This window comes from Lithobates pipiens, unplaced genomic scaffold, assembly GCF_037356315.1.
Source record: "Lithobates pipiens isolate NorthernLeopardFrog02 unplaced genomic scaffold, aLitPip1_a1.2 Scaffold_13, whole genome shotgun sequence".
In the NCBI taxonomy this organism is placed as follows: Eukaryota; Metazoa; Chordata; class Amphibia; order Anura; family Ranidae; genus Lithobates; species Lithobates pipiens.
In genome coordinates, this window is record NW_027507718.1 from 241,702,934 (window position 1) to 241,729,675 (window position 26,742).

At 45.5% G+C, this 26,742-nt stretch overlaps 1 protein-coding gene across 2 annotated transcripts in view; it reads left to right on the forward strand.

Moving 5' to 3' along the window:
• The first annotated feature begins 690 nt into the window (after positions 1 to 690).
• RASSF6 (Ras association domain family member 6) overlaps positions 691 to 26,742 on the forward strand; it is a 90,096-nt gene continuing 64,044 nt past the window's right edge. The window contains exon 1 of one of the 2 annotated variants that reach the window (XM_077476427.1): positions 691 to 822. The gene's annotated coding sequence lies outside the window, so the exon portion shown is untranslated. Of the gene's footprint in view, positions 956 to 26,742 lie in introns of both variants that reach the window. The other variant, XM_077476426.1, reaches the window with a different exon arrangement.

Here is a 26,742-nt window from a genome sequence, read left to right on the forward strand (position 1 = left end):
TACTAACTATGAAACTAATTACATACCTCACAACTTTTTGATATGGGAATGAGGGACACCTATCAGCAAAAGTATGCAGGCATAGAACACGCCCCTTGCCACGCTCCCTTAAAGGAGAATTGTACAAATAAACAAGATTGGTTAAACCCACAAGTGATTTTTTACCACTACTATTCTTTATATTGTCTTTTGGAATTTACAAATACAGATATTTAGAAATCAGATTAAAGGGTTAGCGCTGGGAAACACTTTTTAATAGATAAATTGTGCATTTTATATACATCTATATAGATCAGACCATACTGAGGGACAAATTAGAAGGAATGAGGGACATTGCTCCAAATCAGGGACAGTCCCTCGAAATCAGGGACAGTCCCTCGAAATCAGGGACAGTCGGGAGCTATGCAATTATGTTATGCAGTGAATAGTCCTTTTTGGTTTACCAAACACTGCAATAACCGACGAGCATTTAATAATAATAATATTACAATAGACATGTCCAGTTATTCAGAATGAGTATTTGAGAAGGATGTGTTAGAATGAGTACTCTATTGACGGCAATCAAAATGTCTAAATGATGACTGTTGAAATAAAAGTTGTGTTTTAAAACACTGATCATAAAGTACACTTTCTTGAAGAGGAGAGTCCATGCCCTGCAGTGACAGATGTCTGAGCCAGGCATAGGCCACACCCCTCCTCCAGGTATGAATGTGCATACAAGTCCCTTTCTATCAGCTGCTCGATCAGGCTTGGTAAACACTCCCGAAATGCACTGAGGCACAAAGGAGTGGCTTCAAACTTCAATACCTGTGTGTCTGCAAAGTAAGTATTAACTCTTCCTTGTCTTCTATGAGTTAATCGGGTGAGCCTTCAGGTCATTTGTACAGTGCCATGTTGTCTTGGACGCACCATGAAGCTGCAAGTGATATGAAGTGTCATTTTCTGACAGAGCAGGGTAAGTGTAATCTGAAAAAAAATTCCCTAGTTGGAGATTTTAAACAAATATCTGAAATCCACAGGCGACACTTCTTCAAAAGCTGATATCGGTGTCATTTAACTATGGATAGGTCATGCTGCGCGTGGACTTGTTTAAGAACACATGGGTGAATATCTACTAAATAAGTCTAGGTACTAGCTTATAAAAACAGGATTCAGGGATCACTGAGCTTCACTTTAAGTAATTATTAAAGAATTCAATATTTGAAATGTTTAACTTAGGTCATGTGTATTGAATAGAGATGAAAGTCTATGCTTGGGCTTTTGGATGAAACCGTGCGTGACGTGCTAACGTTCCCTGCATAGTTTTCACTGAAATAGTCGTTTTGTCCGTTTTTGTGGTTATTGAATCATTTTTGAAACAAGAAGGTGCATGTGTTTTTAGGCTCCCTGGAGTAGATGTGTATTCTTTATTGAATATCAGCTAATCAGTCCACAGGTTCCAAGGTCTGCAGCAGATCTGGTTGAATCATAGGTAGTTGGTATGAGGCTGGATTCACACCTATGCAGTTTTAGTGCTTTTTGCATTTTGAAGATTTCCACTAGAGTCCATTTAATATTGATTTCTACAGAACACAATATGTAGTGCAAATCTGTAAAATGCAAAAAGCAAAAAAAATGCATAGGTGTGAATCCAGCCTAAGTGAACATTACTTGATCTGCTTAACCAGGTACTGTTTTTTTTTTTTTTTTTTTTTTTAGTAACATTTGAAAACACATGTTGCCATCCCCTTGTAAAGCCAGCTTGGCACACCAGGCATATAGTTCAAAATGTGTAGATACCTGCAATGCTTTGCCAGCCCATATGCTCTTTAATAATTGGCAGATGTTATGAATATACATTTTTTAAAACTCTCAGTCTTATGCGATCAATGCTATGCTCTTCTGTATCTCCAGAATGGGCATTGTGGGCACTGGCAAATTACCTGCCTCACATTTATGCAGGCTAGAATGGAGGGTCTTTTGTAATTCCAAATAAACAGGTCAACTAAACATGCACATTTTTACCTGGAAATAAGTGGGAGTATGCTCAAGGAGTTCTCCTTAAATGTTTTTCCTAGTCTTTTAAAATGAACCTCTCAGATAGGATGCTGCACTGGTGGAGTAAGATGCAGGACTGCTCCCTAAAAACCTTTCCCTGCTCTCATCCTACCTCCTCATAACCAATGTGTACCTTCCTATCTAGATACTCCCCATACTGTTCCCCAAAAAAATTTCCCTGCTCTCATCCTAACTCCTCCTAACCAGTGTGTACCTCCTTATCTAGATACTCCTCATACTGTTCCCCAAAAACCTTTCCTTGCTTTCATCCTAACTCCTCTTAACCAGTGTATACCTCCCTATCTAGATACTCCCCATACTGTTCCCCAAAAAACCTTTCCCTGCTCTCATCCTAACTCCTCCTAACCAGTGTGTACGACCTTATCTAGATACTCCCCATACTGTTCCCCAAGAACCTTTTCCTGCTCTTATGTTATCTCCTTCTAACCAGTGTGTACCTCCCTATCTTGATACTCCTGATACTGTTCTCCAATAACCTTTCCCTGCTCTCATCCTAACTCCTCCTAACCAGTGTGTACCTCCTTATCTAGATACTCCCCATACTGTTCCCCAAGAACCTTTCCCTGCTCTTATGCTATCTCCTTCTAACCAGTGTGTACCTCCCTATCTAGATACTTTTCATACTGTTCTCCAATAACCTTTCCCTGCTCTCATCCTATCTCCTCCTAACCAGTGTGTACCTCTCTATCTAGATACTCCCCATACTGCATGTGCAACACACTTACCCAGCAGGGACTGTATATAGCCTATCTGGGTCCAATATGGCTGGTCCATTCGTAAGAGAAATCAGTATCCAATCCGACAATATCCGCTCCGATATGGCAACCCTGAGCCCAGTACAGAGAACAAACCATAGGTCGTCAGAGGTAAACAGTGATCACATGATATCTTTGTTTACTTCTGGCCCTTTTCAGGAAGTCAGTGGGCAATCTACAAATCACCCCACTCTCAATACTTTCACTTGCTCGAGTGGTGTCATCGCACTGCCACCCTTCTGAGGACTGAAGTTACCTGTCTTTACCTACCTGGTTCTAGGTTTTCTGTCAAAAATTTAAGTTGGAAATGTGAAAAGTTCTACATAATTTTACTCCATTTTAAATGAAATATCTTTGACTCACAGTGTAAACTAAAACACTGTGGTCTACTTACTGTAAAAAGATTCAAAGATGTCATATCTTTTGTAACCCTCTTGACATAATTTTCCAAAAGGAGAGGATATGTGGATGCATGACAAAATAAAACATACTGTACAACTACTTCTGCTGCATGATTGAATGTGAAAATGTATTCTTAAAATAGTTTTTTTTCCATGTATCCATGTATTTTTTTAACTTCTCAAGGAGGTAGACACAAAACTTCCTGATTTTGAGGGGGGGGGGGGGAAGGATATATATGTTTGTTACTCTTTGCCCAAAAAAAAGGGGGGACATATACAGTATTTCACAAAAGTGAGTACACCCCTCACATTTTTGTAAATGTTTTATTTGCTACAATGTAAAGTAGTGAGTGTACAGCTCGTATAAAAGTGTCAATTTGCTGTCCTCTCAAAATAACTCAACATACAGCCATTAATGTCTAAACTGCTGGCAACAAAAATGAGTACACCCCTAAGTGAAAATATCCTAATTCAGCCCAATTAGACATTTCCCTCCGTGGTGCCGTGTGACTCATTAGTGTTACAAGGTCTCAGGTGTGAATGGGGAGAAGGTGTGTTAAATTTGGTGTTATCGCTCTCACTTTCTCATACTGGTCACCGGAAGTTCAACATGGCACCTCATGGTAAAGACCTCTCTGAGGATCTGAAAAAAAGAATTGTTGTTCTACATAAAGATGGTCTAGGCTAAACGAGTATGGCAAGACCCTGAAACTGAGCTGCAGCATGGTAGCCAAGACCATACAGCAGTTTAACAGGACTGGTTCCACTGAGAACAGGCCTCACCATGGTTGACCAAAGAAGTTGGGTGCACATGCTCAGCGTCATATTGAGAGGTTGTGTTTGGGAAATAGACGTATGAGTGCTGCCAGGATTGCTGCAGCAGTTGAAGGGGTGGGGGGTCAGCCTGTCAGTGCTCAGACCATACACAACGCACTGCATTAAATTGGTCTACATGGCTGTCATCCCAGAAGGAAGGCTCTTCTAAAGATTATGCACAATAAAGCCCACAAACAGTTTGCTGAAGACAAGCAGACTAAGGACATGGGTTACTGTAACCATGTCCTGTGGTCTGATGAGACCAAGATAAACGTATTTGGTTCAGACGGTGTCAAGCGTGTATGGTGGCAACCAGGTGAGGAGTACAAAGACAAGTGTGTCTTGCCTACAGTCAAACATGATGGTGGTGTCATGGTCTGGGGCTGCATGAGTGCTGCCAGCACTGAGGAGCTACAGTTCATTGAGGGAACTATGAATGCCAACAGGTACTGTGACCTACTGAAGCAGAGCATGATCCCCTCCTTTTGGAAACTTGGCCACAGGGCAGTATTCCAACATATTAATGACCCCAAACACACCTCCAAGAGGACCACTGGCTTGTGTATAGGTGTGTAAGAGTGGATAATGGAGTGGATTTAATAAGGGGGCCCCTGGATCCCGGCCCCCCACCCTATGTGAATGAGTATGGGGTCCAATGTACCCCTACCCATTCACCTGTGAAAAAAAGTAAAAAAAAACAACACACAAGGGTTAAAATAGTTTATTGCACAGCTCCGGGGGTCTTCTTCCGTCTTCGGGGGTCTTCTCGCCGAACTCCTCCATTATCTTCTGCTCTTTTGCTAGCTCTTTCACTAGCGGAGAAGCCCGGCTTTCTTATTCGCCACTGCCCTCTTCTTCCGACTTCGGGGGTCTTGTCCCCCTCTTCGGGGGTTTTGTCCCCCTCTTCGGTTCTTCTGTGGCCGCTGTTGCCATCGCCGTCTTCTGTTCTTCTCTTCTTCTCTTCTGGAGATGTTGCCTTGTCGCTGTCTCCGGTCACAATGGCAGGGACGCCGCGTGTGGCGACTTATATAGGGACATCGCCGGATGATGTCCCCGCCCATTATGATGTCACAGTCCCAGCATCCTCTGGGACTGTGACATCCTATATAAGTCCCCGCCTGCCACATCCCTGCCATTGTGACCGGAGACAGCGACAAGGCAACATCTCCCGAAGAGAAGAAGAAAAGAACACAAGACGGCGACAGCGGCGACAGAAAACCGGGCCACCGCTTGTAAAAGAGCTAGAAGAAGGCGCGGTGGCCCGGCAAGAATAACCGAAGAGGGGGACAAGACCCCCGAAGTCGGAAGAAGAGGGCGGCTGTGAATAAGAAAGCCATACCAGGTGAAGGCTACCTGGAGACGCGCTCAAAATGAGCGGACTTTTCTCTGGGCGGGAAAAGTCCGTTCATTTCAAAAGTACGGCAGACTGGCACACACACGGCCATACTGTCTGCCAAAATGCGAGTACGGCAGACAGATTGGAGTGCAAAAATACTTTCTTAGTCCGCCGGACTTTTGGGTAAAAAAAAGTCCGCCGGAGCATACACACGGGCGAATTTTCCACCGGATTGTTTGATCGTGTGTATGAGGCATTAGTCTACCTGTAAAGTGGCAGATCTGTACCATGCAGCAATAATTGCATTTATAAAGACAAAAAATGAAATTTTCCCTGCAAGTTGCCTATATTTTGCTCAGCTAGGGAGCACAGCTAGGGAGCCAGTGTGTATGATAAGGCCACAATGCTGTGCACTGGGAACAAAATTAGAGATTTTTTTGGATACATTCTGGTGTCACTTTGACTTTGAATAGAAGTAACGGGTGCATAAAAAATGGTCTTTGGATATCGGTGGCGCAATCCCACCATAACCTTATAGAGGTAATCTTGATGAAAGCAAGAATTGGCATTGCTGTAAAAAATTGCAATGATATGCACCTGTCAAACAGGTGCAGAAAAATTACTCTTTGGGTGTCGGGGGCGCCTTCCCACAGTAACCCTATAGAGGTGCTCTTGATGAAGGCAAAAAATATTGCAATGATATGCACCTGTCAAACAAGTGCTGAAAAATTGGTCTTTGGGTGTTAATTGTGCCCATAAAACTTATACCAAAAACATTCTTCCACATGAAATGATTAAACACCCTCAAAGCTAGGCAGCCTCAAAGTCCTGCAGCAATTCCACATTCCAAAAAAAGACTTAATCAGTGACATTGGCATCAGGGGCTTCATAGCTGGTAATCCAGGGCTGATTCATTTTTATAAAAGTCAAATGGTCCATGTAGTCTGTGGACAGATGCTTTCTATGATCATTAACGAAACGTCCTGCAGCACTGAATGCCTGTTCTGAAAGCACGCTGAATGCAGGGCAGCTCAACAACTCAATAGTATACTGAGCAAGTTCTGGCCAATGGTCTATTCTCATGACCCAGTAAGTCAGTGGATCATCAGCTGGAAAGCTCCCCATCTCTGTTTTGGCCCAGAGGTAATCGTCCACCATGTGACGCAGATGCTGCCGATGGGATGTGGAAGCTGACAGCCCTGGGTGGCGAGGACTAAAAAAAGGCAGACACCTTCTCCAAAGCTCCTCTCTTGACCAACAGAAAAAATCAAAACAAGATTTTCCACGACACTGTAACCTACTGCAGGCAGGAAAAACGTTCAATAAAATCCTCTTTAACGTGTCCTGAAGAGATTTTATCTTCTGCTCTCTCTGTGGGGAAGGGATGATTTCTGAGACCTTCCCATTATAACAGTGGTCAAGGAGGGTTGCCAACCAGTAATCCTTTTCCTTTATGCCACGTATTCTTGGGTCCTTTGGCAGGCTTTGAAGCATGAGGTTGCCCATGCACCTCAAATTTGCAGAGGCTTGAGCAGCAGACTCCATGGGGTTACTCAGGGTCACTCAGGGTGACAACATCTGGAACTTCCTCCTCTCAGCCACGTTCTTCCTCTTCTTCGAACCCTATGAAAGTGCTAGAATCCTCCTCCTCATCCTCCTCCCCTCTTTTCTCCTGTGTGTTCTGTGACATAGGAATGATGGTGTCTGGATAAAGTGGGCCTTGAGAGGAAAGGAAAGTCCCCCCTCTTCCTCCTGCTGCTCTGCCTCCAGTGCCCTGTCCATAATGCCACGCAGAGTCTGCCCCAGCAGGAACACAACAGGGATTGTGTCACTGATGCATGCACTGTCATGGCTCACCATCCTTGTGGCCTCCTCAAATGGTGCCCATACAGTGAATGCATCCTTAATAATCAGCCATTGGCATGGGGAAAGAAAACCGAGGCAGCCTCAAGAGATTGAGAAATTCTGTTGAATTTCAACCAACTGAGCACTGGCTGTGTATGACCACCTGAAATGGCTACAGACTCCTCTGGCCAGCTTTAGCACATCTTGCAACCCTGGGTATGTATTTAGGAAACGCTGCACCACCAAATTGAGGACATGTGTCATCTTTCCCTGTCTAAGGGCAGACAGGAGGTTTGAGCTATTACCGCACACCACCATTCCTGGCTCCAGCTGGTGTGGTGTGAAGCACCTCTGGGCCTGTCCCTGCAGAGCCGCAAGAATCTCTGCTCCATTGTGGTTCCTGTCCCCTAAACACACCAGCTGAAGCACTGCATGGCACCTTTTAGCCTAACTCATGGAATAGCCCTTTGAACACTTGGGGGGTACCTAATGTTCATAGGACAATTCTGCAGAGGAGGGCATGAAGGTGGCAGGAGGAGGGGGTAGAGCTCATAGGTGTGGCATCATCCCCACCAGCTGTATGGAGATATGGGGGCACAACAAGCTGCAGCACCAATCACTGTCCTGAATCCTTTCGAGTTGCAAGCAGTGTTACCCAGTGTTCTGCGAACAAAATATATCATCCCTGCCCATGCTTGCTGGACCAGGTGTCAGCAGTAATTTGGATTTTTTGGCTGACTGCCTTGCCCAATGATGCCAGAACATTCTCTTCCATGTGATGATAGAGAGATGGAACAGCCTTACGTACATAGTAGTAGCGACTGGGAACCTGCCAATAGCTTTGACAAGCTTGTATTTAGACGCTGGGCATGTGGGTGTCAGGAACTGGATTTTTCTTCGCTGCAGCAGATGGGACAGAGAAATTTTCCATCTACAGTCTACAGCTGGTGGTGTGCCACTGGCATATGTTCTGCTAGAACCTGCGGCACCCTGTGCTATAAAAGTTGTAAGATAAGTACTCCTGCGCTAAAAGGAATTTATAGTATATTCAAACAATAGGTGCTGCATCCACCGCAAGGACCAAACTCGTGTCCAAATTGTGTATAGTTGAAAAAAGAGGGGAGTGGTGTTGCGCTCCTTAATAAAATATATATATTTTTCTTATAGTAAATTAATAAAATATTTAACTATGCTTCAAACTAGCAGACATTTATCAGGGTCGTCAATGAAGTGCAAAAGTGCAAATGAAATAATAACCTAAATTGACATAATAATTTTTCTACTGTGCAAAAAAGCAAATATACATTATATATCAAACATGTGCAATACTGCCAAAAAAATTAATATGATACTGTGCAAAAAAGCAAATATACATTAAATATCAAACATGTGCAATACCATCATCCCTGTCAGTGGAGGCTGCTGAGAGGTAATGACTCAGTATAGCAGGGGCAGACTGGAGTGGGTAAGGAGGAGGAGGAGCAGATTTGTGCCCCTTCTGGGTGGCTTTTTTGGTGCTTTTGCCAACGGGTTGAGTGGTTGGACGTTGAATGCCATGTTAAGCATGTGGTACCCAAATTGTTGGTGTTTTTGCCACGTTTAATGTGCCTGAGACACAGTTTGCAGATAGCAACAGTGCGATCTGCTGCAGATGTGCTGAAAAAGGCCCAGACAGATGAGCTTTGGAGAGTGGGCTGGGAGATAACAGCTGCAGAATGTGATGGAATAGGGTGGCTGCTCTCTACTCTTTTTTGATGTCGGCCTCCTTGGGGTTGTGCTGCCTCACCTTCAGTTTCCTCCTCTGCTCTATCTGGCACCCAAGTTGCATCAGTGACCTCATCATCATCATCTCCATCTCCTCCATCTTCATCATTACCACTGGAGACAAATTGGAAATACGCTGCGGCTTGGAGAACATCAATGCCAATTTGTCTACCAGTGTATCCAGTAATGGCTGGGCATCATCAAGGGGCAAGTGGCTGATGCTGTGGTCAAATAACTCAGCTAACTCCTCATTGGCTGATGTTGGGTCTATGGCAGGAATAGATGTGGACAAGGGGGCAGGTTTATCCACTCTGGCAACTGCAGGGGACTGCACACTTGTCTCTGCTTGGTTAACAGAGCATGAGGAGGATGAGGAAAGTTTAGTAAGCCAGTCCACCACCTCCTCTGCATGCTGTGGCTGGATAGCACGGGCAAACTCACTAAACAGAGGAAATGGTGCCCTGCCTGAGGACTGAACACCACATCCACCTTTGCCCGTGGACACATTTGTTGCTGGCCCCCTTACAGTGCCAAGGGAATGTCTGCCTCCTCTTGTTGTCCTACCAGACTCTATTGGGAGGGACGGGGCGGTGCTTATAAGCAAATGTAAAGAAGAAGTTGAAATAGATGCACTTTAATCAATGTAAAGAGGTGTTTGGTGCACTTTAATTTGAGTACTCAAACTACACAGACACACTCCGTGGATACACTATAATATACTGCAATATAATGCACCAAGCGTACAGTGACGCACAGAACTATACAGCGTTAAACTGGCATTAGCGCACACAAGACTATATGGTGTTAAACTGGCAGTAACACACATAACTATATGGCGTTAAACTGGCAGTAACGCACACAGAACTATATGGCGTTAAACTGGCACTAACGCACACAGAACTATATGGCATTAAATTGGCAGTAACGCACACAACACTATATAGCGTTAAACTGGCAGTAGCACACACAGCACTATACGGTGTTAAACTGGCAGTAACGCACACAAAACAATATGGCGTTAAACTGGCAGTAACGCACACAGAACTATATGGTGTTAAACTGGCAGTAACGCACACAGAAGTAAATGGCATTAAACTGCCAGTAATGTACACAGAAGTAAATGGCGTTAAACTGCCAGTAACACAATCAAATAGACGGTGTTCAACCACCACTACACTGATGCTATCTGAACTGTCCCTATTCTAGCTATACACTAATGTAAATATTACTGACACGGTCTCACTACACTGAAACTATATGAGCTGTCCCTACTCTACACTAATGTATGCATAAATTACACGGTTTCACTACACTACAGTGAAACTATCTGAGCTGTCCCTACTCTAGTTGCACACCATGCAAACCTTAATGATGGTCCTCCTTACTACACTCACACTATCCCTAGACTGACACTAAACGAATATTCTACACTTACAATTGAAGTAAAATTGCACAGTATACCACACTAACTAATAGCACTGAACAGAGTCCTGTTCTATCTCTCTCCACTGCGAAATCACACTGAAAATGGCTGCCATTGATAGAATACTTTTATACTGTGGGGCGGGAATGAGCCATAATTGGATAAAGTCATAATGACAGTGTCCAATCATGACTCTGACAGTGCTCTGTGCCCTGATTGACTGAAGCTTTCACTGCTTCAGCCAATCAGGGCTTGCAATGTACTGTTCCGCGCCGCAATGCATTGTGGTTGGTTCAGGGGGACGTAGAGACCGCCAAACGAAATGTTTGTTTGGATGTTTGCCGAACGCCCGAGCAACAAAAGCTTCGTCCTGAACTTACTCTCGGACCAAACCGTTTGCCCATCCCTACTGGTCATCACATCATACGTTCTTAAAACACTACAGGGTGGATCCAGCAGCTCTTACTACAGTAGAGTTTGGGAGGAAAACCATCCAAGCTTTTATGTCTATTGTCAAATAAAGGCTAAGTTTGTAGCATTAAACCCTCCCTCTCAAAAGCTCATTATGTATCATATGTATGCTGTCATGTTGGCGTCACAGAAATGGAAAATTGTACCAAATACCGTAATTTTCCTTTCCTGACGCCAATACATAGCAGCATACAAACTCTCCCTCTGATCTTTGTACTTTATACGGAGAATGGGGGAGGTAGCTCTCAGTCAGACTTTTATAGAGCACTGGGGTAAAATTATAACAGCGATCTATCAAATAATGGGAGAACATATTCAGAATGGTCCCTGGGAATGTCTATTTTAAGACACGAGAAAAACGGGGCCCCAATATAGGAATACCTTAGTCCCATACCTCTTAAATGCAGCTAAAGGTTTGATTCTGACCCTATGGAGAACCCAAGAAGCGCCAAATATGAAGGAGTGTGTAGCAAGAGTGGAAATGGGGAGAGCCATAGAGGAAACAATTCATATAGTAGATGATTCATTACATTTTGACATTTTGGAACCTATGGAGAAAATGGATGGAGTTTAAAAAGTCAGAGGGTTGGAGGAATTTGAGGGAGGTCTAAGGGTTAAGGGGGAGGAGGGGGTTGCTTTTTTCCTTTTTTTCTTGGGAGGGGGAAAAGGGGAGAATTAATTGTACATTGTAAAAATATAATGTGGATATTGCAATGTGAGTTTATTGCGTGTATCTTGTTTACACAATAAAAGAGAGAATAAAGAAAAAATACTTTGACAGCCCGTTCACACCTGAACGTTTTGTAGCCCTACGCCTGAAGCTACAAAACGCTGGAGGGGAAAAAATACATTATTCTCAATGGAGATCGTTCACATCTCCACTCCATGTCGCCTGAAGCCGAACGCCTGAAGCTCAAACAAGTTCTGGACCCTTTTTTGTCGCGCGAATCGGGCTGATTTGGACGTTTTCATTCCCATAGAAACTAATGGAAACGCTCGATTCGAGCGACAACGCGCGACAACGAGCGTTTCTACAGGCGTTTTGACGCTGTATCTGCTCAAGAAAAAAATAAGCAGATGAAAAATATTTTTCCTATTGGCTGAAAAAAACAACGAAGTTAAAAAACGTTCGTTGTCGCGCGTTGTAGTGTGACAAAACGCTCATTGTCGCGCGTTGTAGTGTGACAAAACGCTCGTTGTCGCGCGTTGTAGTGTGACAAAACGCTCGTTGTCGCGCGTTGTAGTGTGACAAAACGCTCGTTGTCGCGTGACAAAACGCCAGTAAAAACTTTCAAACACGCTACGCTCAGGTGTGAATGCAGCCTTATAGAGCTAAGCAGGTCCTGTGGGTAGATATAGGGGCAGAGCTATATCATATGTATGCTGCCATGTATTAGCATCAGGAAAGGAAAATTACGGTAAGTATTTGATACAATTTTCCATTATTTAGAGCTTTTACTGAAACAAGAATAGAGGGGAAATCTTTCAATAGAAACTCTTTTCCAATACAATTGTCTAAGGGGATTTTCTATGCTTTGGTGAGATTTCCTCTCACCTAGGACAGGAAATGAATGGAAATCTCTGTAATTAGACACAGATGGCAAAAACAAAAAAATGACATGGGTTTTTAACCATTCTATACTCTGTCCAAAATGAAAAAGATACTTTTAGACAAAAAGTTATATTTGTAACTTCTTAGCAATGCCACATATGCAGAATGTCCCTGTTAATTTTAACCTTAGGCTAACAGCTAAATATACTGTATAGTTCCAGTAACTGGTACTGGTTTACCTCTCTACCAATTTGTTAAATTTGGCAAGCCATTGTAGTAATACACACACCTCTGATGGTCAGTAAGGTGATGATGCTACTTGTGGTTTCAGTATAGCTGCTCTCAGGTAGGTAGGTCCCTGTTCACTGGACAGAAATGATGATTCATTTTTGCTGTCCAGAGAGCAGGCTGGAGTTGAAGACGTGACAAGGGAAGCTGAATTGCTTAACCTTGTAATATCACTTGTCTAACTTTGCACCGTGCAAGATGTAGACAAATAGTTACCTAGGTATAATTGCAAATCCTTTGGCAGATAAAACAGCGAACATATTTCATTAGCATAAAGTATGCTTTACATAAAACAGAAACTACAAACAGCACTTGTTGACTCCAATGTGGATAAATTTGTAGCTTTCACAGGCTCAGAAATTTTAAGACAGGGTGTGAAAATGGTAAGAAGTGCAAACACCAACATGTGTATATAATTCAAGGTCGTTTCTTTTGTCATGAGCTTTCTACAACGCTTGACAAAGTAATTAAAGCATTATGTATTTCCTAGATTTGTGCTTTAACCACTTGCTGACCGCCTCACGCCAATATACGACGGCAGAAGGGCTCGTGCAGGCAAACTAACATACCTGTACGTTGCCCTTTAAGGGGTGGCCGTGAGTCGGGTTGCGGGTCCCGCAGACTCGATGTCCGCAGGGATACCCGTGACAAAGACGTAGAGTGGGGAGATACTAATGTAAACAAGCATCTCCCCGTTCTGCCTAGTGACAGTGTCACTGATCTCTGCTCCCTGTGATTGCGAGCAGAGATCAGTGATGTGCCACACATAGGCATGCGCCCCCCCCCCCCCACAGTTAGAATCACTCCCCAGGACATACTTAACCCCTACACTGCCCCCAGTGTCATTTACACAGGAATCACTGCATTTGTATAGCACTGATTGCTGTATAAAGGACAATGGTCCCAAAAATGTGTCAAAATTGTCCGATCTGTCTGCCATAATGTCGCAGTCACGATAAAAATCGCTGATCGCCGCCATTACTAGTAAAAAAAAAAAAAAATTAATACAAATGCCATAAAACTGTCCCCTATTTTGTAAACGCTATAACTTTTTTTGCAAATCAATAAATAAATGCTTATTGTGATTTTTTTTAACCAAAAATATGTAGAAAAATACGTATTGGCCTAAACTGAGGAAAATTATTTTTTTTTTTAAATGGAAAGAACTCCCCTATAGTGGGGTTTTTTGGCAGCCAAGGGGGGGAAAGAAACCCCCTTGACTACCTAAAAACCCCACTATAGAGGAGTTCTTTCCATTTGAGTTCTTTTGGAGGTGAGCAGCGCACTCTCACCTTTTGGTATGTGTCTTTTCTTTGTTGAAAACATTTTTTTAAATATATATTTTTGGGAGATTTTTATTATAGCAAAATGTAAAAAATAATGTGTTTTTTTCAAAATTGTCACTATTTTTGTTTATAGCGCAAAAAATAAAAACCGCAGGGGTGATCAAATACCACCAAAAGAAAGCTCTATTTATGAAACATAAATTTTGTTTCGGAGCCATGTAGTACGACCGCACAATTGTCAGTTAAATCAACGCAGTGCCGAATCACAAAAAGTGCTCTGGTCTTTGGCCAGCAAAATGGTCCGGGGTTTAAGTGGTTAAATTGCTGTTTTAAATTGTTAATTTCTAAATGCTTTGTTTTCATTCTCAAAGTCTTTGCTTTTGGTTTTCATTTTACTCTTTTTCCTGTACTGCTTCACAAGACACAGACTTATGTAAAGTGAGGTGGCTTTCCCCAGGGAAAGTATAGTACTACTGCAGAGAGATGTGTATACATATACATCCACTTCCTAATCATGCCTTGGTATTTCCCAAGTACTGTATGCCATATACCCAATACAACCTTACTTATTTAAATAAATCAGACTAGACATACTTCTTGGTTTTAAATGGCCATAGCAGCCCTTTTATTACAATAACCAACTAGGAAAATAACTTTTTACATACCGTATGTATCGGCATACGCTGGCGTATAACAGTAATAAGTTTAGGAGGGAATTTGAAAGAAAAAAGTTTAGGAATCAATATATCCTTATCAGTGTCATTTGCAGCCTTGTCATGCAGCTTTGTCAATCATTTGCAGCTTTGTCATGAAGCTTTGTCATGCAGCCTTGTCCATCATTGCAGCCTTGTCAGTGTCATATGCAGCTTTGTCATGCAGCCTTGTCCATCGTTGTACCCTTGTCAATTGCAGCCTTGTGAGTTTTATTTGCAGTTTTTTTTTTTTAAATAGCGCCACCGAGATACAGAGTCGGATGTCCTATATATCTCGGCGGCGCTCGGTAGTTCTCGCCCGCCTTCGGCCGTTCTCGTCAGCTTTGGCCGAGGTGGCCAAAAAGCCGACGAGAGCGGCCGAAAGCTGCCGAGAAGGGGCGAAGGCGGCCTAAAGCCTCCGAGAAGGGCCGATGGCATCCGAAAGCCACAAAGAAGGGCCGAAGGCAGCTGAAAGCCGCCCAGAGGCTCAAAAACGTGGAGGATCAGTGTATAACACGCACCCACGATTTTCCCCTGATTTTAAGGGGAAAAAAGTGCATGTTATACGCCGATAAATACGGTAATATAACCGTCAATAAATAGAAAAACATACCCTAACTTCTCAGACTGAATGTAACTGCCTGTTTCTAGGTCTTAGAATTTTTGAAGACACCCTTGACTGACCAACTAGCTGTATCTGGTACCACCTTGCCTTTTCACGGCCCCCAGCTGCAACTTACACCGGCTTGGGGACAATTGTTTGGCACCTTCTCCAGCCGATATAGCCAACTCCCCAACACATATTACTTCCACGCTTATTATGGCAGTAACACCCATATCAGAGATGGGCCCAACCCATCATTCACCAAAGTGCGTAACCATCCCCACCTTCAAAAACCCTACGACCTCTGCTACAGACGCGTGGGCGGCCCACCACACCGAATGGCACACTGGATGCCTTCCTGCAGACCCAAAAATCAAAGGTCAATCCCCACCACAATCAAATGAACCCCATCCCTTTTTAAGAACAGCCAATGGTTCTTTTCCAAGTACCAATAGGGAATAGCCAAGCCACCGCTACGGACAAAAACATTGCCATTTGTTTGCTTTGATCCTAGCTTTGTTAAAGAGGAAGTAAACCCTTATGGGTTTTACTTCCTCTTTGTTTCTCTGCAAAGGTAAAGCATAATGGGCTACTATGCATCGCATAGTAGCCCATTATGTATCACTTACCTGACACAGGAGCCTGCGATGTCACCGCTGTCCCCTCTTCCCCAAAGCATCCATCTGCCTTCTGGGTATCACGGCTCCGGTGCTGTGATGGGCCGGAGCCGTGATGACATCACTCCCGCACATGTCTAAGGCACATGCGCCATAGACATCGGTGCCTGTCTTTTGCAAATATCTCCTAAACCGTGTAGGGTTAGGAGATATTTCTTGCACCTACAGGTAAGCCTTAATCTAGGCTTAAATGTAGGTAAAAGTGGTCTGTAAGGGTTTACAACCACTTTAACCCGCTCCGCCGACAGCGTCAAAAGCCAGGAAGTCCTATCCACCATGTCGGACCACACAACAATAGTGTTAGGGAACAGGGACTGCAAGCGCAAGAAATCTAATTTGATATCCCACAATTCTCGGGAGGCGTGAAGCCCCAGGTCATTACCCATTACATGCAACAGGAGCATGTCCGGGGGCCTGTCAAGCCGAGAATAATGATGTACCTCGGGTAAGACCCTGGACCATAACAACCCCGGGACTCGATCCATCTTATCCTGACCTGTCCCCTGGGAAAACCCAACTGTCGAACCTCAAGCCTAACTGCAGCCCTTTTAGCCCCCCCCAAAAAAAAGGCCCGTGACCAGTCCCCCTTAATGCTATCCACTCCAGTGCAGCCCATAACGGGCACGCCAGAGATCCGTGAACACCCCCCAAATCCACCCACGTCCCTTTACTGCGCTGGTCTGTTTTGGACCTGTTAATGAAAATTGAAACTCCAACACCGCGCTGCACCACATTAGCCACTTCCAAGCCCCCACCTCCATATTTAGATCTGCACACCAGCTCGCTAACCCTCAATGCTTCAAAAAAGCCCAGGACAAAGGCTGTCCTAAAAAGCGCAGCTTCGTAAGCCGAAGAGCAAACAACTTCCCAATATATCCATCAGCATTTCGAAGGAGACCGGGCAACGAGCATCCGGTATGACCTTACCCCTTCTGTAGCCCCGCAAAATCCACTTTACCAACATATGCTTTGTCACATCCCCAATCCCCCACAGCTGAAACCAAAATGCTAAGTCAGCCATTTTTTGCACCACTTGGAAATTGAGGCCCCGCCCTCCCCATTCCTGCCAATGAAATACAATAACAAGCACAAATGATCATCATCGCCACAGAAACCGCCTACCTCATTTACCAGGACCTGCCATTAACCCCCAAACCTTTTCATAGGTGCTCCAAGTGGCCGGGCACACCAAATTCCGACAACGCATCAGCCTCATTGTTATTCACACCCAGCACATATATAGACATAACAATTCAGACACAAACATTGAAGCACCAGATGTCTAAGGAAACGTACCACCGGCAGAGAAGAAGCAGAAACTTTGTTAATGGCCTGCACCAGCCCAAAGTTGTCGCAATGAAAGGGAACCTCTTCCTGCAATCGGCCTTGTAAACCAAACATAAAGGTGCAGCAACCTGATACCTGTCGTAGCTGTAGCCAACCTGCTGCAAATAATCTGCCCCATGGGCATGATTCGGCACACGAAATTCAGCTTGCCCAGCAGGGACTGCAGGGAATGTAACTGAATCTTTTTTTGCTGTGGAGGGCAATGGACACAAACGCCCGCAGGTCCTCCACTTTATCAAATGAGGGGCAGCATTCCATCACCTCTGTGTCAATTACAATACCCAGAAACCGCCCTCTCTGACTACCTAAAAACCCCACTATAGAGGAGTTCTTTCCATTTGAGTTCTTTTGGAGGTGAGCAGCGCACTCTCACCTTTTGGTATGTGTCTTTTCTTTGTTGAAAACATTTTTTTAAATATATATTTTTGGGAGATTTTTATTATAGCAAAATGTAAAAAATAATGTGTTTTTTTCAAAATTGTCACTATTTTTGTTTATAGCGCAAAAAATAAAAACCGCAGGGGTGATCAAATACCACCAAAAGAAAGCTCTATTTATGGGGGGAAAAAACATAAATTTTGTTTCGGAGCCATGTAGTACGACCGCACAATTGTCAGTTAAATCAACGCAGTGCCGAATCACAAAAAGTGCTCTGGTCTTTGGCCAGCAAAATGGTCCGGGGTTTAAGTGGTTAAATTGCTGTTTTAAATTGTTAATTTCTAAATGCTTTGTTTTCATTCTCAAAGTCTTTGCTTTTGGTTTTCATTTTACTCTTTTTCCTGTACTGCTTCACAAGACACAGACTTATGTAAAGTGAGGTGGCTTTCCCCAGGGAAAGTACAGTACTACTGCAGAGAGATGTGTATACATATACATCCACTTCCTAATCATGCCTTGGTATTTCCCAAGTACTGTATGCCATATACCCAATACAACCTTACTTATTTAAATAAATCAGACTAGACATACTTCTTGGTTTTAAATGGCCATAGCAGCCCTTTTATTACAATAACCAACTAGGAAAATAACTTTTTACATACCGTATGTATCGGCATACGCTGGCGTATAACAGTAATAAGTTTAGGAGGGAATTTGAAAGAAAAAAGTTTAGGAATCAATATATCCTTATCAGTGTCATTTGCAGCCTTGTCATGCAGCTTTGTCAATCATTTGCAGCTTTGTCATGAAGCTTTGTCATGCAGCCTTGTCCATCATTGCAGCCTTGTCAGTGTCATATGCAGCTTTGTCATGCAGCCTTGTCCATCGTTGTACCCTTGTCAATTGCAGCCTTGTGAGTTTTATTTGCAGTTTTTTTTTTTTAAATAGCGCCACCGAGATACAGAGTCGGATGTCCTATATATCTCGGCGGCGCTCGGTAGTTCTCGCCCGCCTTCGGCCGTTCTCGTCAGCTTTGGCCGAGGTGGCCAAAAAGCCGACGAGAGCGGCCGAAAGCTGCCGAGAAGGGGCGAAGGCGGCCTAAAGCCTCCGAGAAGGGCCGATGGCATCCGAAAGCCACAAAGAAGGGCCGAAGGCAGCTGAAAGCCGCCCAGAGGCTCAAAAACGTGGAGGATCAGTGTATAACACGCACCCACGATTTTCCCCTGATTTTAAGGGGAAAAAAGTGCATGTTATACGCCGATAAATACGGTAATATAACCGTCAATAAATAGAAAAACATACCCTAACTTCTCAGACTGAATGTAACTGCCTGTTTCTAGGTCTTAGAATTTTTGAAGACACCCTTGACTGACCAACTAGCTGTATCTGGTACCACCTTGCCTTTTCACGGCCCCCAGCTGCAACTTACACCGGCTTGGGGACAATTGTTTGGCACCTTCTCCAGCCGATATAGCCAACTCCCCAACACATATTACTTCCACGCTTATTATGGCAGTAACACCCATATCAGAGATGGGCCCAACCCATCATTCACCAAAGTGCGTAACCATCCCCACCTTCAAAAACCCTACGACCTCTGCTACAGACGCGTGGGCGGCCCACCACACCGAATGGCACACTGGATGCCTTCCTGCAGACCCAAAAATCAAAGGTCAATCCCCACCACAATCAAATGAACCCCATCCCTTTTTAAGAACAGCCAATGGTTCTTTTCCAAGTACCAATAGGGAATAGCCAAGCCACCGCTACGGACAAAAACATTGCCATTTGTTTGCTTTGATCCTAGCTTTGTTAAAGAGGAAGTAAACCCTTATGGGTTTTACTTCCTCTTTGTTTCTCTGCAAAGGTAAAGCATAATGGGCTACTATGCATCGCATAGTAGCCCATTATGTATCACTTACCTGACACAGGAGCCTGCGATGTCACCGCTGTCCCCTCTTCCCCAAAGCATCCATCTGCCTTCTGGGTATCACGGCTCCGGTGCTGTGATGGGCCGGAGCCGTGATGACATCACTCCCGCACATGCGCGCGGGAGCTGCCACTAACTGCACAATCTCCGTTAGAAAAGGCGCGCTCAGTGCGCCTGCACACCTTTGTCTAAGGCACATGCGCCATAGACATCGGTGCCTGTCTTTTGCAAATATCTCCTAAACCGTGTAGGGTTAGGAGATATTTCTTGCACCTACAGGTAAGCCTTAATCTAGGCTTAAATGTAGGTAAAAGTGGTCTGTAAGGGTTTACAACCACTTTAACCCGCTCCGCCGACAGCGTCAAAAGCCAGGAAGTCCTATCCACCATGTCGGACCACACAACAATAGTGTTAGGGAACAGGGACTGCAAGCGCAAGAAATCTAATTTGATATCCCACAATTCTCGGGAGGCGTGAAGCCCCAGGTCATTACCCATTACATGCAACAGGAGCATGTCCGGGGGCCTGTCAAGCCGAGAATAATGATGTACCTCGGGTAAGACCCTGGACCATAACAACCCCGGGACTCGATCCATCTTATCCTGACCTGTCCCCTGGGAAAACCCAACTGTCGAACCTCAAGCCTAACTGCAGCCCTTTTAGCCCCCCCCAAAAAAAAGGCCCGTGACCAGTCCCCCTTAATGCTATCCACTCCAGTGCAGCCCATAACGGGCACGCCAGAGATCCGTGAACACCCCCCAAATCCACCCACGTCCCTTTACTGCGCTGGTCTGTTTTGGACCTGTTAATGAAAATTGAAACTCCAACACCGCGCTGCACCACATTAGCCACTTCCAAGCCCCCACCTCCATATTTAGATCTGCACACCAGCTCGCTAACCCTCAATGCTTCAAAAAAGCCCAGGACAAAGGCTGTCCTAAAAAGCGCAGCTTCGTAAGCCGAAGAGCAAACAACTTCCCAATATATCCATCAGCATTTCGAAGGAGACCGGGCAACGAGCATCCGGTATGACCTTACCCCTTCTGTAGCCCCGCAAAATCCACTTTACCAACATATGCTTTGTCACATCCCCAATCCCCCACAGCTGAAACCAAAATGCTAAGTCAGCCATTTTTTGCACCACTTGGAAATTGAGGCCCCGCCCTCCCCATTCCTGCCAATGAAATACAATAACAAGCACAAATGATCATCATCGCCACAGAAACCGCCTACCTCATTTACCAGGACCTGCCATTAACCCCCAAACCTTTTCATAGGTGCTCCAAGTGGCCGGGCACACCAAATTCCGACAACGCATCAGCCTCATTGTTATTCACACCCAGCACATATATAGACATAACAATTCAGACACAAACATTGAAGCACCAGATGTCTAAGGAAACGTACCACCGGCAGAGAAGAAGCAGAAACTTTGTTAATGGCCTGCACCAGCCCAAAGTTGTCGCAATGAAAGGGAACCTCTTCCTGCAATCGGCCTTGTAAACCAAACATAAAGGTGCAGCAACCTGATACCTGTCGTAGCTGTAGCCAACCTGCTGCAAATAATCTGCCCCATGGGCATGATTCGGCACACGAAATTCAGCTTGCCCAGCAGGGACTGCAGGGAATGTAACTGAATCTTTTTTTGCTGTGGAGGGCAATGGACACAAACGCCCGCAGGTCCTCCACTTTATCAAATGAGGGGCAGCATTCCATCACCTCTGTGTCAATTACAATACCCAGAAACCGCCCTCTCTGTCTTTTCAGCTGCCAAAGGCACCCTGAAAACCTCAAATACATGTTGCAGTGTGGCCAACAGAGTCTGACACACCCTGCTACCCAAAGAGCCAATCACCAAAAAGTCATTCAGGTAGTGGATTATGGACTGCAAACCTGACACGTCCCTCACTACCCATTACAAGAATGAGCTAAAAGCCTCGAACAAGGAACAGGAAACAGAACACTTCATAGATATTGACCTTCCCAGATGCAGCCCATCAGGCGGAAACTGTGAGGATGAGCTGAAAGAAGATGAAAAGCTGGCTCAATAATCATTCTTAGCTAACAGAGCCCCATTACCAAACTTACGAGCCCATGCAACCGCCTTGTCAAATGATGCATAAGAGAAGGCAGACAATTTACGGTCAATGGCATCATTGCCATTGTGCGTGCTGTCTGCGTGCCCTGACCGCAGTATACACCGCTATATCCACCTATATAGCTAGCTATCTTGCTCTTTTTAAATAGAGCTTGCAGTCAGTTGTAGGAGATTGTGCATGCTGTCTGTGTGCCCTGAACCCAGTATACACCGCTATATCCACCTATATAGCTAGCTATCTTGCTCTTTTTAAATAGAGCTTGCAGTCAGTTGTAGGAGATTGTGCGTGCTGTCTGCTTGCCCTCACCACAGTATACACCGTTATATCCACCTACATAGCTCTTCTCTAATTGAGCCATCTGCCATCTGCAGGAGTTAGTGGGTGTTGTGTGTGCCTCCAGCACAATATACACTACCCAATTGCTGGTTTTCCCATCTCCCTTCAGGCCATTACCATGTCTGGAAGGCAGACAGGCGCGAGCCGATAAAAGAGGGCAAGCAGACTCTGTGTCTAGAGACAACAGTGCTGGTCGTGGACGCGGTGCATCATCATCATCAGCATGTGGCCATGGGACACGCTTGTCCTTCTTTTCGGCAGCTGGACATGTTGAGCCGCAACATGCCGAAGACTTGGTAGAGTGGATGACCAAGCCCTCTTCATCCTCCTCATCCTCTCTCACCCAGGCTCAGGGTACTAACAAAGCAGCTGCCAACGCATCGTCTTCCCTCCTCTTAATGTCATCATCAGTGACTCCTTCCCTAGAACCACCATGTCCTCCTGAGGAGTCTTCTGAACTCTTTGAGCACCGTGTTGGGTACATGCTCCAGGAGAATGCCCAGTGTTTTGTAGGCTCTGATGATGATACTCAGCTAGAGGAAGGCAGTAGCGTGAGCGCAGAGAGAGGGGATGTTCAAGAAGGACAGCAATCTGGCAGTGATGTTCCAACGAGGCAGGATGCCAGCTTAGGGGCAGCACACCGACTGAATCACACCGCATAGCTCCGCCTGTGCGCGTTATTCTAAAAGTTCTTTGGTGTGGGCCTTTTTTGAGACGAGTGCATCAGATCGCACTGCTGCTATTTGCAACATATGTCTCAAGCGTATCTCGCGTGGCCAAAACATCAGCCGCTTGGGCACCACATGCTTGACCAGACATATGTTGACCTGCCATGCAGCTCGTTGGCAAGCGTACCTCAAAGACCCACACCAAAGAACAAAGAGCACCCCTCCTTGCTCCTCATCAGCTGGGATCTCCAACCCCACTAGACCTTCAGTCCTCTCTGAAACCTGCTCTGAAAGGAATGAAGGTGTAGAATTAGGTGTGTCACAGCCAAATTCTTTCGGGCACTCTGCTAGCAGTACACCCACGTCCGATTATAGCAGGCAAATGTCCCTGCCCCAGCTGCTGGACCGTCGAAAGAAGTTCACTCCCAGCCATCTACATGCCCAGCGGTTGAATGCTAGCTTGGCTAAATTGCTAGCCCTTCAACTGCTGCCTTTTCAGTTGGTAGACTCGGCCCCCTTCCGTGAGTTTGTACAATGTGCAGTTCCTCAGTGGCAGGTCCCCAAACGCCACTTTTTCTCACGGAAGGCGATTCCGGCTCTCTACCGGCATGTGGAAGGCAATGTCCTTGCCTCGCTGGACAGGGCGGTCAGCGGTAAGGTGCATATTACCGCTGACTCATGGTCCAGCAGGCATGGACAGGGACGTTACCTGTCTTTCACGGCCCACTGGGTCACTCTTCTGGCAGCTGGGAAGGATGCAGGACAAGGTGCAGTAGTGTTGGAGGTTGTTCCGCCACCAGGCCTCCAAAATGCTACTATTGGTTGTGACACACCTCTCTCCTCCACCCCCTCCTCTTCTTCTTCCTCTATTGCCTCTTCCAGTGCTCTGTCCTCAGAACCAGCGGTGCTCCGTAGGCATTCCAGGGGCTACACAAGTACGCAGGCAAAATGATGCCATGCCGTGCTTGCGCTGGTTTGTTTGGGGGACAGGAGTCACACTGGGGCAGATGTTTTTTCAGCTCTGCAGGGGCAGGCCGAGAGGTGGTTGACATCACACCAGCTTAAGCCAGGAATGGTGGTTTGGGACAATGGCACCAACCTCCTCTCCGCCCTCCGACAGGGACAACTGACCCATGTGCCCTGTGTGGCTCACGTCCTTAACCTGGTGGTGCAGTGGTTCTTGGGCAGGTACCCGGGCTTACAGGATGTCCTGAAGCAGGCCAGGAAAGTCTGTGTGCATTTCCGCCGATCATTTAATGCCTGTGCTCAGCCGGCTGAGCTCCAAAAGGAGTTGAACCTGCCCAAGAACCGCCTTATATGTGACATGCCCACCAGGTGGAACTCAACGTTGGCCATGCTGCAACGGCTGCACATGCAGCAGAGGGCCATCAATGAGTACCTGTGTGACTACGGAACCAGAACAGGGTCAGGGGAGCTCGGTTTTTTCTCACCACGCTGGTGGGGCATGATCAGGGATGCATGCACTGTCCTGTCACCGTTTGAGGAGGCCACAAGGATGGTGAGCAGTGACAGTGCATGCATCAGTGACATTGTACCTCTTGTCCACCTCTTGGAGCATACGCTGCTTGGAATAATGGACAAGGCACTTGAGGCAGAACAGAGGCAGGAAGAGGAGGACTTCCTTGCTTCTCAAGGCCCCCTTTATCCAGACAGTGTTCCTGCTGGGCCACCCATCACACAGGAAGAGGATGAGGAGGAGGAGGAGGATGATTGTGTCAGCATGGAGGTGGAGGCTGGCACTCAGCATCAGCAGCAGTCTTGTAGGGATGATTTACAGTCCCAAGAAACCCATGGAGTTGTACGTGGCTGGGAGGAGGCAGCTGCGGATCATGTTGTCCTTAGTGACCCAGAGGACTCCGGACCGAATGCCTCAGCTAACCTATGCTGCATGGCCTCCCTGATCCTGCAAAGCCTGCGGAAGGATCCACGCATTCTTCGGATCAAGGAGAGGGACCATTACTGGCTGGCCACTCTCCTTGATCCACGGTAAGGTTGCCGAACTTATCTTGCCGTCGCAGAGGGAGCAGAAGATGAGACATCTCCGGGAGGCTTTCCAGAAAGGTCTGTGCAACTGGGACTGGGAGGTTACAAACTCCTGGTCCTGGACAACGTGTTGCTGAGGCATCGGTCAGAAGGAGCGGTGGAGAAGGTGGAGAAGGTGGCCATGTGACCAATACGTTCAGACAATTTTTTAGTCCGCAGCCCCAAGGTATGATCGGTTCCAGCAACCATCGCCAGCGTCTGATTTACATGGTGCAGGAATACCTAGGGGCAAGGTCAGACTTGGACACCTTTCCCACCGAAAATCCTCTGGCTTACTGGGTCTTGAGGATGGATCACTGGCCAGAGCTTGCACAGTATGCAATTGAGCTACTGGCCTGTCCTGCATCCAGCGTTCTTTCGGAACGCACCTTCAGTGCTGCTGGTGGCTTTGTTACCGATCACAGCGTGCGCCTGTCCACCGACTCAGTTGATCGACTGACCTTCATCAAGATGAATCAGTCTTGGATCACCCACAGCTATCAAGCACCTGAAGCTGATGTAACCGAATAATTTTTTTTTAAATATCACATCCCTTCAAGACTGCCTATGCTGATGCTGAGTGACTGTCCTGTTATGTTGATTGTCTATCCTCTTCCTCCTCCGCTGATATGTTGGAAGAACATTTTTGGTTCTGGGTGATGCAATTTTTGATGCAATGCTTTGCAGCAGGGCTCATTCCTGCACTACAACTAGAGTATATGGGAGAGGTTGCAGTGTCATGGCACCAGCACCAGTGCCTAAGGCCCAATTTTCCTGCCCCTGTTTAACAGGGGTGTTTAATTACAATTTTTGATGCAATGCTTTGCAGCAGGGCTCATTCCTGCAACAACTAGAGTATATGGGAGAGGTTGCAGTGTTGTGGCACCAGCACCAGTGCCAGCAGCCCAATTTTTTAGCCCCTGTTTAACAGGGGCATTTAATTACAATTTTTGATGCAATGTTTTGCAGCAGGGCTAATTCCTGCACTACAACTAGAGTATATGGGAGAGGTTGCAGTGTTGTGGCACCAGCACCAGTGCCAGCAGCCCAATTTTTCATCCCCTGTTTAACAGGGGCATGTAATTACAATTCTTGATATAATATTTCACAGGAGGGCCCGTTCCTGTGCCCACCCAGAGTAACTGTGAGGACTTATAGTGTTGTGGCACAAGTACCACAACCACCAAAGGTCAATTTTTCTACCACTGTTCAACAATGGCATGTAATTACAATTCTTGATATAATCGTTCACAGCAGGGCACTCCAGCGCCCACCAAGAGTCACTTTGAGGGCTTACAATGTTGTGGCAAAACCAACACCTTGTTCCGCCATTTCTGCAGAGTTTCAAACATCCAACTTACAAACGTCTCCTACTTGCAAACGGAAGGAGACAACAGCAAGTGAGATGAAAAAAGACGGATGGCAAAACAAATTATACAGGGGTGATAACCCTTCCCTATGTTTTCCAAAAAGCTTAAAAATAGATTTTTTGACTGGAGCTTCACTTTAAAAATGTGCCAGTTGAAAATTACAAACAGATTCTACTTAACACAACAAACCTACACAGTCCCTGTCTTGTTTGCACCGCCTGTATACTGCTGTTCTGAGTATATAGGGCCTGGGGGCCACACGCATTTCCTTTTTTAATTTAATATGGGTATGGGGTTCCCCTTAATATCCGTACAAGACCCAAAGGGTCTGGTAATGGGAAGGGGGGGCTACCCATACCATTTTTCTCAATGATTTTCATCCATATTGCCGGAACCAGATATAACATTAAAACCGCAAGCAGTTTTAAATGACGTTATTTCCGTTAAATGTCATTTTGTGCAGGGACTGTTCTAAACACGTGAAACACGTGGCACTTCACAGGCATACTATAGACACCCCCCAGGCATGATATTTAAAGGAATATTTCACTTTTTTTTTACTTTAATCGTCATTAAAATCAGTGCTCCCAAAAAAACAGCCAT